The 12,078-nt window shown below is 39.7% G+C and overlaps 1 pseudogene; it reads right to left on the minus strand.

Moving 5' to 3' along the window:
- Positions 1-4,063: 4,063 nt before the first annotated feature.
- LOC113126239 (transmembrane protein 106B-like) lies at positions 4,064-4,830 on the minus strand (annotated as a pseudogene).
- Between the last annotated feature and the right edge of the window lie 7,248 nt (positions 4,831-12,078).

Here is a 12,078-nt window from a genome sequence, read left to right on the forward strand (position 1 = left end):
AGTAACGGAGGGGTGGTGGCTTAGCCTGGGAGTTGTCATTGATATTCATTTAAACAGAGGTCTGTTGCTCTGCCCCACCCCATCCCACTCTGCCTGATGGACCAGCTGTGGCCTGAGCTGGACATGCTGTTCCCATCAAGGCTCTGACCCTAAATAGCTTTCATTCAAAGAAATTACATTATTTCTTCAAGTTATCAGACAGCAAAACATTTGATTTCACATGATATGATTTTCTTTACTACAATATTCCCTTACCCTGACCAGGTGTTTTAGTTGCTTTACCTTGCTATAGCTTATAGACACCAATTTTCCTTTGACCTTCACTGTACTGTAGCCACCATGTGCAGTTATTGTAGAAAACATTGGCAGTGTGCTTTATAAAAACATTGTTGCTGAGTTTGGAGTTTAGAGTATTGGTAGTGTAAAGCCTTTAATAGGACTATGGTACACAATTTGTTTGACTGACTGATGTCTTTGAAACATGACAGAAATATCAAATTTGAACATGTTCAGCTGTTGGAAAAGAGCTTTCCTTAATTGCTTCCTGTGTTTGTATGGTAGTGTAAGATGACAGTGTGGATCTGTTGTAGCAGGTAGATCTGAATGAGATTTAGACAGACACTTTTCAAGCCCAGCCTTAAAATATTGATGTTTTATCTAATAGCAGAGCCCTTGACAGAAATCTAAATATCATCCCAAAAGATGCAAAAAGTAAGTAGTCTGCTGTATATTTATTTTATGGCTGCCTTATAACTCTGTGATTTAAGTGTTTTACAAGAGCACAGGTTGTAAATCTAGGAAGAAACATCAGGCTTTATGGCCAGTCCCTAGACAAAAGGAATCCAAAAATGTCACTGGCCCTATAGGGTAACTGAACATCTTTCACTTTAACTTTAGGGTACATCATTGCAGCAATTACACCTGAATTTTTAGCAGTTCAGCATGTAGAACATGTCTTTGGACAATGGGTTCCTTTGTCCTACACAGTCTAGAACAACACGTATGTCCACCCATACAGCAGTAATCACTTGCCTCTGTGACCATTTGTGGATCTGTGCCTAAGGATGACCATCTTATGGCTGAACCAAACAACATCATCTCTCATTGTCCAACAGAATGCATGGTTTTCACCACTGCTGTCAGAGTCAACATCCTGTATGATGTCTGGATAAGGACCTCTAACAGATGGATATGTGCTGGTAGGAATGCTAATGAATGGAGATGTATAAGTTCCAATTCAATTCAATTCAATTCAATTTTATTTGTATAGCACCAAATCACAATACAAATCATCTCAAGGCACTTTACAAAAACTAAAAACCCAACAAATCCCTTATGAGCAAGCACTTGGCGACAGTGGAGAGGAAAAACTCCCTTTAATGGAAGAAAAAACCTCCAGCAGAACCGGGCTCAGTTTGGGCGGCCATCTGCCTCGACCGGTTGGGGTGAGTGGATAGAGCAGAGAGAAAAGAACAGCAACAATAAACAACAAATAGACACTGCAGGTTGATGGGGCCAGTAACTGCACATCAGCGATATACAGCTCCAGGACCAGGGACACCTGCATAAGGTACAGAGAGAATAGAGAGAGAGGGAGAGAGCACAAACTAGGGGAGAGAGAGAGCACAAGGTTAGTGACATTTAATGGTGGAATATACATGTGAGGGGGAGGAGAGGAAGAGAGGGGGAGGGAAGGGAGTGTTAGGGTTAGGGTAGGGGAGCTCAGTGCACCGATGGTCCTCCGGTAGTCTAAGCCTATAGCAGCATAACTAAGGGATGGTTCAGGGTTGCCTGAAGCCAGCCCTAACTATATGCTTTGTCAAAGAGGAAGGTTTTAACTCTAGCCTTAAAAGTACAGAGAGTGTCTGCCTCCTGAACCCAGGCTGGGAGCTGAACCTCCAGCTGTTGAGTTTGAGGAATGTGTTGAGGAAAACTCTGAAGACAGGCTTACCTGGACACCATATATGTATTTCAAAGATTGTGTGACAGAGGAAATGCTACCAGAAATTGCAGAAGAAACAAACTTGTACAGTGTGCAGAAAGATGGAAAATCAGTAAACACAAATGCCAAAGAAATTGAGCAAATTCTGGGTATGTACATGCACATAGGGTTAGATCAGATGCCCAACGTACGAGCTTATTGGGAAATGGAGACGCGGTACCCTGCTGTTTGTGATGTGATGTCACGGGGTCGATTCCTGAAGTTGCTGACGCTCATTCACTTTCAGGACAACCTCAATGTGTCTGAAGATGCAAAAAAAGATAAGCTGTGGAAACTGAGGCCATGGTTAAAGCAACTACGTCAAAGCTTTCTTAGCATACCCCCTGAAGAATGTCATGCTGTTGACGAAATCATGGTGCTTTTCAAAGGAAAATCACATCTACGGTGCTACATGCCAGGAAAACCTTAAAAATGGGGGTTCAAGATCTGGGGACATGCCGGACAAAGTGGCTATCTTTATGACTTTGATTTGTGCCAAGGGGCAGAGCATCCTGACAAAGAGAAATCTGATGTTGCTGCTAGTGGAGATGTTGTCCTGAAAATGACCTCAACTCTTCCAGCAGGACAAAATCACAAAGTTTTTGCGGACAACTACTTTACATCAGTTCCATTGGTGGAGCACTTGAAACAAAGAGGAATCTACTGCATAGCCACAGTCTGAATGAACAGGGGAAAGAACTGCCAACTAATGGATGAGAAAGACTTGAAGAAAAAGGGTAGAGTAAATCAGGGAGACATCATCATCGTAAGATGGTATGACAACAAAGCTGTGAACCTGATCTCTTTTTTTGTTGGCATAGAACCACTTGGCAATGTGAAGCGTTGGGATCGGAAGGCCAAAAGCCACATAATGGTGCCCAGACCAGCCATCATTGACACAAATAACAGGTTCATGGGAGGAGTGGACCTTCTTGACATGTTAACTGCACTTTACAAGTACAACTTCAGATCCCGAAGATGGTACTTATACATTTGGTGGCACACTGTTACAGTGGCAGTAATAAATGCTTGGATCCGCTACAAAAGAGACCTGGAAAAACTAAAAACCAGCCAGAAACCCCTGCCCCTGAGAAGGTTTCAGGCTTATGTTGCCACCTCTCTCACAAGCACAGGAAAGGGCAAGAAGTGTGGCAGACCATTATCCTCTCCAGAAGCAACACCAACCCCCACATGCAAGAGGAAATCCTGATGTGATAAGGGATGGCATCGATCACTTCCCAACATGGGAAACCAGACAGAGATGCAAGCACTGCACAGGCCACTTTTCCCACGTCTACTGTGTGAAATGGAGTGCATCTTTGCATGAACAAGGACGGAAACTGTTTTCTGGCCTACCACCATGAAAAATAAAATGCTGTGAAGCACAAAATCAGTAAAAAAAAAAAACAGAAATGTTACTCTTCCACACTGCCGTTGGTGTTGGTTTTTGTTTGTTCAAGAAATTTTTTTACCATTGTGACCAGATGTATCACATATGATACAAATTGATGTACAAAAATTGATATTTGAATTTTTTTTTTTTTGTTCAGAATGACCAATAAAGGCTCCAGTTTCAAAGAATTAGAATTTTCTGTCAATTATTTAATGGTTTGGGCTTTACAGGGTTAAATTAGAAGTATATAAAACTGACAGGCATGCTATAACAGAGCAAAATGAGGACAGAATAAGTACACCTCTGCAATGTAATAAAGGTAAAGTCCTTAACCTAATGATGATAGCTTTCTTTATTTGTATGTTTATTATGAGTTGTAGATCTCATGTGAGACCTATCTATCACGTTGTGATACATCTCTAGCATCCCAAAAATATAATATGAAAAGTCACAATGACGCCTGAATATCTGAATGCAATGTGCTTCCAAACCTCAAGCAATGCTTTACAACCATCCATGAAATTCCTGGGTACATTTTCTGCTCTGTGGAATTCTTCCAATGTTGATAGTAATTTAAACACCATAGTATTGCGATAACAGCAGTTTGTTAGATGCTGCAGGTCGAGGAGATGAGGGAACACAGTAAATCAGGGCCTGTGTTTAGGCCGGTGAGGAGGGCAGTGGTGGGGTTACCAGGCAGGATGTGGGAAGTTGAATAGTTTGATCATCCCTCTGGTAGTGGTGTTGTTCGCTCCACAGTCCACATACTGGTACATCTCCTGGGACACCTGCTCTGCATGGCCGAAGTACGATGTGCTGACAGTCACTCTGCAGAGTTTAAGCAGGGACAAGGTGGGGCCACAAACATGAACTACACATGAACTAAAACTCAAACTTTTAGAATAATAGACAGGATTAACACTACTTACTGCATCATAACGACAATGTTGTGAACCTTTATGGTTTGCAAGGTGCAGTAGTCACTGGAAAATCAAACAGTAATAGTAATTGTACAATGTGAACTAGATACAAAATAAAGATTTCAAGCATGGTGTGCCTTCTTAACTTAGACTGACCTCCGTGTGGGTCTATGAATGTGAAAACTATAAAAGATTTAGAAGAGCACAGATGGCGGTCTCAAATTCATTTGAGGAGTGTGCCATATCATATGGTTTAAAGTAGGTCTGGAAACAGAAGAGAACAACGAGTCATATGTGTTCATACACAAAGAAATAGTTAACTGATGAACAGACACTTCACTATACCTGTTTCAGGTCCAGAGGACTGATGGCAGTGATGTTACTGATGCGAGATTTACCAATCACTGTCTTGGCACCTGGGCTGTGATGTTGGCCACCTCTACGGAGTAGTAGTTGTTGTTGGTGATGTTGAGTGTGTTCTGGAGAGACAAAAAATAAAGGAGTGAAAGATTAACTGCATTGTAGGTTGAATCCATGAATCTCATGTATTCAGAAAATACATTCAAACCCAAATCCAACCCCCCTTCTTCCCATGCTCTTGCACTTGTGGTTGCCCCATGACCACTGACAGACCTATCTTTATAAACTGCCTATCCCTTTCAATTTCAGCTCTAATAATACATGGACATACCTCTGGAAATTGGTTACAGAGTAATCATCAATGATCCCAGGTTCAATTTGCCACCCATTGTGCAAGAAAACAAGCCCGTAAAGAACCCACTAGAGTTAATGGAGAACTATTTTCAGAAGCAAAAAGGCTGCAGCAGCGTGGATCAGTCTGGGGCACATGAAGAGACAGAAGACACTGGGACAGCATGAATCTACAAGAACCGCAGCAGCTTCTCCAAGGTGCTGCAAAGTACCAGGAGAAACTGTGTGCAGGTCAAACCAAAGAGAACTGCTGCTGGTTTAAGGACAAATGGACAAATAATTTATATTAAAACCAACCCCCATGTACTTTTAGTGCCTGAAATATTTGCAAAATAAATACATCTGGCATGTTTGAATGAGATAGCAGAAGTGTAAAGTAAGTGCATTGTTATTTGTTTTTTTGCAATAACTCAGACAAGCCAAAATTTAAAATGTTAGCGTTAAACTACTCTGCCAACATCAGGGTCAGGGGAGATGAAACATTGTCACCTCCTCTCATGGGTTGTCTGAATGCCAACACTTACTCCAAACTTTGTTTCAGCTGCAGACTTATTACCTGCAATTCAATTCAATTCAATTCAATTCAATTCAATTTTATTTTACGTTAGGGTAGGGGAGCTCAGTGCACCTGTCCTCGGGCAGTCTAGGCCTAAAGCAGCATAACTAAGGGATGGTTCAGGGTTGCCTGAAGCCAGCCCTAACTATATGCTTTGTCAAAGAGGAAGGTTTTAAGTCTAGCCTTAAAAGTACAGAGAGTGTCTGCCTCCTGAACCCAGGCTGGGAGCTGGTTCCACAGGAGAGGAGCTTGATAACTAAAGGCTCTGCCTCCCAGTCTGCTTTTGGAAACTCTGGGAACCACAAGTAGACCTGCACTCTGAGAGTGAAGTGGTCTATTGGGATAATATGGTACTATGAGGTCTTTAAGGTATGAAGGAGCTTGATTATGAAGGGATTTGTTTGTGAGAAGAAGGATTTTAAATTCTATTCTATATTTTACAGGGAGCCAATGAAGAGAAGCCAATAAAGGAGAAATATGATCTCTCTTGCTAGTTCCTGTCAGGACTCTGGCTGCGGCATTCTGGATTAATTGGAGGCGTTTTATGGAGATATTGGGACATCCAGATAGTAATGAGTTAGAGTAATCTAGCCTTGAGGTAACAAATGCATGGACTAGTTTTTCTGCATCATTTTGAGACAGGATGTTCCTAATTTTGGAAATGTTGCGCAGGTGAAAGAATGCAGTTCTAGAGATTTGTTTTATGTGTGAGTTAAAGGACATGTCCTGGTCAAAAATAACTCCAAGGTTTTTTACAGTAGTGCTGGAGGCCAGGGCTATGCCATCTAAAGTAGCTATAATTTTAGAAAAGTTATTTCTGAAATTTTTTGGCCCAAATATAATGACTTCTGTTTCCTCTGAGTTTAAAAGTAAAAAGTTACTGGTCATCCAGGCCTTGATGTCAGTTAGACAGGCTTGAAGTCTAGTTAACTGGTTTGTGTTAACAGGTTTAATAGATAGATATAAATGAGTGTCATCTGCTCATCTGCATAGCAGTGGTAATTAATAGAGTGCTTCCTAATGACATATCCTAAAGGAAGCATGTAAAGGGTGAACAGAATCGGTCCTAGCACAGAGCCTTGTGGAACTCCATAACTAACTTTTGTTCGTGTGGAAGGTTCATCATGGACATGAACAAACTGGAATCTGTCCGATAAATAGGATTGGAACCACTTTAACGCTGTTCCTCTGATACCAATCACATACTCCAGTCTCTGTAATAAGATGTTGTGGTCAATGGTGTCGAATGCAGCACTAAGGTCTAGGAGGACAAGGATAGAAACAAGTCCATTATCTGAGGCTAAGAGAAGATCATTGGTAACTTTCAACAGTGCTGTTTCTGTACTATGATGTGCTCTAAATGCTGATTGAAAATCTTCAAATAGTTCATTCCTGTGTAAGTGGTCTGATAGCTGCTTAGCAACAGCATTTTCTAGGATTTTAGACATAAATGGCAGGTTGGATATTGGTCTATAATTAGCCAAGACTCCTGGATCATGACTAGGCTTTTTGAGTAAAGGTTTGATTACTGCAGTCTTAAAGGCTTGTGGTACGCAGCCTGATACTAGAGATAAATTTACCAAGTCTAATAAAGATGAGTTCATTAATGACAGGGTGTCTTTAAGCAGTCTAGTCGGGATGGGGTCTAAGAGACACGTTGATGATTTCGATGAAGCAACTACTGATGTAAATTCATAGAGATCTATGGGAGAGAAGCAGTCTAAACATAACTGAGGTCCTACAGATGATTCAAGACTGTAGTAGAAGATTCATTTATTGCAGGTATAGGAAGCATCTGCTGAATTTTATCTCTAATAGTTGTGATTTTATTTGTAAAGAAACTCATAAATTCATCACTGCTGAGAGCTAAGGGAACACTGGGCTCAACAGAGCTGTGACTTTTTGTCAGCCTGGCTACAGTGCTGAAAAGAAACCTGGGATTGTTCTTATTTTCCTCTATTAGTGATGAATAGTATGCAGTTCTGGCTTTACGGAGAGATTTTTTATATGTTAGTTGACTGTTTTTCCAGGCTAGAAAAATTTCCTCTAAGTTTGTGGAACGCCACTTCCTTTCCAGCCTTCGTGATGCCTGCTTTAAGGTACGAATATGTAAATTATACCATGGGGCTAGTCTTCTCTGATTCACTAACTTCTTTTTCAGAGGGGCTACAGAATCAAGCATTTCACGCTGTGAGGTTACAGCGCTGTCAACAACATGATCAATTTGGTAGGGAGTGGGATTGAAGCAGCTGCCCTCCACTATGTTTATATTTGGCATACAGTGGGTACGGAAAGTATTCAGACCCCTTTAAATTTTTCACTCTTTGTGTCATTGCAGCCATTTGCCAAAATCAAAAAAGTTCATTTTATTTCTCATTAATGTACACTCATCTTGACAGAAAAAAACAGAAATGTAGAAATTTTTGCAAATTTATTAAAAAATAAAAACTGAAATATCACATAGTCATAAGTATTCAGACCCTTTGCAGTGACACTCATATTTAACTCACATTCTGTCCATTTCTTCTGATCCTCCTTGAGATGGTTCTGCTCCTTCATTGGAGTCCAGCTGTGTTTAATTAAACTGATTGGACTTGATTAGGAAAGGCACACACCTGTCTATATAAGACCTTACAGCTCACAGTGCATGTCAGAGCAAATGAGAATCATGAGGTCGAAGGAACTGCCCAAGGAGCTCAGAGACAGAATTGTGGCAAGGCACAGATCTGGCCAAGGTTACAAAAGAATTTCTGCAGCACTCAAGGTTCCTAAGAGCACAGTGGCCTCCATAATCCTCAAATGGAAATAGTTTGGGACGACCAGAACTCTTCCTAGACCTGGCCGTCCAGCCAAACTGAGCAATCGTGGGAGAAGAGCCTTGGTGAGAGAGGTAAAGAAGAACCCAAAGATCACTGTGGCTGAGCTCCAGAGATGCAGTAGGGAGATGGGAGAAAGTTCCACAAAGTCAACTATCACTGCAGCCCTCCACCAGTCGGGGCTTTATGGCAGAGTGGCCCGACGGAAGCCTCTAGTCAGCGCAAGACATATGAAAGCTCGCATAGAGTTTGCCAAAAAACACATGAAGGACTCCCAGACTATGAGAAATAAGATTCTCTGGTCTGATGAGACCAAGATTGAACTTTTTGGTGTTAATTCTAAGCGGTATGTGTGGAGAAAACCAGGCACTGCTCATCACCTGCCCAATACAATCCCTACAGTGAGTGGGAGCATCATGTTGTGGGGGTGTTTTTCAGCTGCAGGGACAGGACGACTGGTTTACAATTGAAGGAAAGATGAATGCGGCCAAGTACAGAGATATCCTGGAAGAAAACCTCTTCCAGAGTGCTCAGGACCTCAGACTGGGCTGAAGGTTCACCTTTCAACAGGACAATGACCCTAAGCACACAGCTAAAATAACAAAGGAGTGGCTTTGTGACCGTTCTTGACTGGCCCAGCCAGAGCCCTGACCTAAACCCAATTGAGCATCTCTGGAGAGACCTGAAAATGGCTGTCCACCAACGTTCACCATCCAACCTGACAGAACTGGAGAGGATCTGCAAGGAAGAATGGCAGAGGATCCCCAAATCCAGGTGTGAAAAACTTGTTGCATCATTCCCAAGAAGACTCATGGCTGTACTAGCTCAAAAGGGTGCTTCTACTCAATACTGAGCACAGGGTCTGAATACTTATGACCATGTGATATTTCAGTTTTTCTTTTTTAATAAATTTGCAAAAATTTCTACATTTCTGTTTTTTTCTGTCAAGATGGGGTGCTGAGTGTATATTAATGAGAAATAAAATGAACTTTTTTGATTTTGGCAAATGGCTGCAATGACACAAAGAGTGAAAAATTTAAAGGGGTCTGAATACTTTCCGTACCCACTGTATACTCGCTTACTATTTAGAGTCACAGGGATCTGCTGGAGCCTATCCCAGCTCTCTTTGGGTGAAAGCCTGGACAGGTCACTATTATTATTATTATTATGTGAAAATAACCATTTTTGACAGGTGTTAAAAACATTTCCAACTTCAAACTACAAAAAAGGTGAGATTCTGAGTTTTAATTCTCAAAAAATGCATGCTGAGAAGTCTGTCTTTCAACATGTTTTTAACAGTTCACCTCTGCAAAACCTTTAATGAAAAAGAATATTTGTTTTTGTACAAATAATATTGCTTGATTATGTAATTATAACTTCTAATTTACAGCAAATTACAGATCTATAATTGTTGTAGAAAAAAGGTAAAAACACACTGTTAGGTTTATGTTTTTTTTTTACACAGATGTATAATACTTTTACTATAAAAACCATTTATAAACAGCACAGCCATTAGAAAAAAACAATAGATTCTCATTGTGTATAATTACACATTTTAACTTTTACAGAACATATATTTAAAAACCCAGATTTAATGTATTTTAGAGGTGTATTTTCCTTGAAAGGAAAAAACAACAAATATCAATATTTTTATGGTAAATTTCTGTTAAAGAAATGTTAGAGAAAAAATCACTGGCATTTGGACACCTATTTATGTTATCTTACCTCCTTGATATGGCTACCCTTTTTAAGCCACCATTGGAGTTTGGAAGTGGTTTTTCTAGCCATTTTAGAAAACTCCATCAGCGCTTACAGTCAATCAAAATACATCAGTAGATGTACCAAAATACAAAATGATCTGAGATCAACTTCCTGCCAGATATTCCTGGAGGGGGACCTCGAGACCCCCTTCAAAGTGATAGAAGCGCTCTGGTAGAGGAGAAGAGAAGAAGGAAGGGAGAATGCCTTCCAAGGTAGGTGAGCACTGATCGCTGAAAGAAAAGTAGTTATTTCACACATTTATAGAGTATCCATAGTTCAGTGTATTAATGTTTAATTTAAATTGGACTTTGTGTACACCCAAATTTATGGTCACTTAAGTCTTATGTTTATGGGTTTTGGATGGTATGAGAACTTGTCAACATGTAGTCCATTTTCTATCTGTAAATCTAAATCAAAGCAATACAATCTTAGTGAGAGCGCCTCCGTTTTCAGTTGAGCAAGTTTCCAGTTTCCTTGTTGAGCAAGGTTCTGCTGCTAGAACTTATCGTACAACATATAGTCTTAAATTTCTATTTTACTTGAAAAGACTATATCACACTCAAGTTATTTAGTTTAAGGATTGATGACTGTTTTATGAATGTCACCACATTTAATAAGAGTGAACATGGGCAGAGGTGTAAGTGGATTATGTTGATAAATGCTCCCACCAAGTGGCTAAATTCTGCACTGCAATTAACAACTTCAGATAAAAGTAAAAGGACATATACTTTTATTAGCATCACTTCAGATTGACAGTAGCCCAGTTAGACTGAAGTGTAGGGTCAATATTTATATAATGTATGTAAATGTGTCCAAGTTTGGTTAAAAAGAAGCCTGAAATGGGAAAAAGCAGGGGTTAACCCAGGGGTTAATAAATGCATAGACATGCAAGCCAAAAAATGGAGCCTTTTTTTCTTTTGGCATTTTATTTTACGAATGTAAAGTGTGAGTTAAATAAGTAAATTAGTAAACAGATGTTCCTGTTATAAGCACCTCCAAACAATACATTTTTCTGCAGTAATGTAAATTACTGAATTGAGTGAATATTATCAACAATAAATTTCTAAATCCTTAAGATCCTCTTTTACATTGTCAGTCCCTTTCTTAGGTCTCTGTAATTAATGAATGAAGTATTTTAAAGGAGATTTCATTATTAGTCTAGAATAATGAAATCACCAAACTTTGTCCTACAATAAGAGATCACTGTAATAAGACAAGGTTTGCTTGCAATGTCCTGCTGAAAGAGTTAATAAATTGCCTATTTTTGCTTTTGGCATGTCCTGAAAACCAAGTTTTTGTAATGGCTGTTTCTTGTAGATCACACAACAGAGGGTGATATTGTTTTCCCTAAGTTTTCACTTCAAATCAACCTACAGCCCTCAGGTCTAACTTAATTGAAAAAAAATTATACATCTTTGATGGATTACAAAAGAAATATCCCAAACAAAAATTCCCTAAAGATTAATAAAAATATCCTTATTGGCATAAAAGGCTTCAAATAAAGAAAAAAAATCTTTCTGGTATGAAATATGAATAATCAAAAACCTCCCTTAACCACACAGAGATTCACATCTTGACCCAGATATGATTTTTTTCACATATTAAATAACACAGGACTATTTTCCATTTTACCCAACAAATTTAATCTAAAGACAAAAGTTGCCAATTTTCGCACAAAACTTTGCAAGATTAGACATCCTGAGGTCAGTGTAAATTCTCTGAAGAACAAGCGCAAAGGTGAAGGAAAAGCAGCTGCGAATATCAAAAAACCAAGAAATGCAGTGTTACGAACGCCCTCAGATACAGGAACGAGGTACATAATGAATATCTTTATTCAAGTAGGTACAGAAGCCACAGGAATCAGGAAAACAGGAATGATGCGTCCATGGAAATGTAACTGAGATCAGACAGAGAGTAGGAGTGAGGGAAGTCCATATATA

The sequence above is a fragment of the Mastacembelus armatus genome, chromosome 11 (assembly GCF_900324485.2).
Source record: "Mastacembelus armatus chromosome 11, fMasArm1.2, whole genome shotgun sequence".
NCBI classification, from domain to species: Eukaryota; Metazoa; Chordata; class Actinopteri; order Synbranchiformes; family Mastacembelidae; genus Mastacembelus; species Mastacembelus armatus.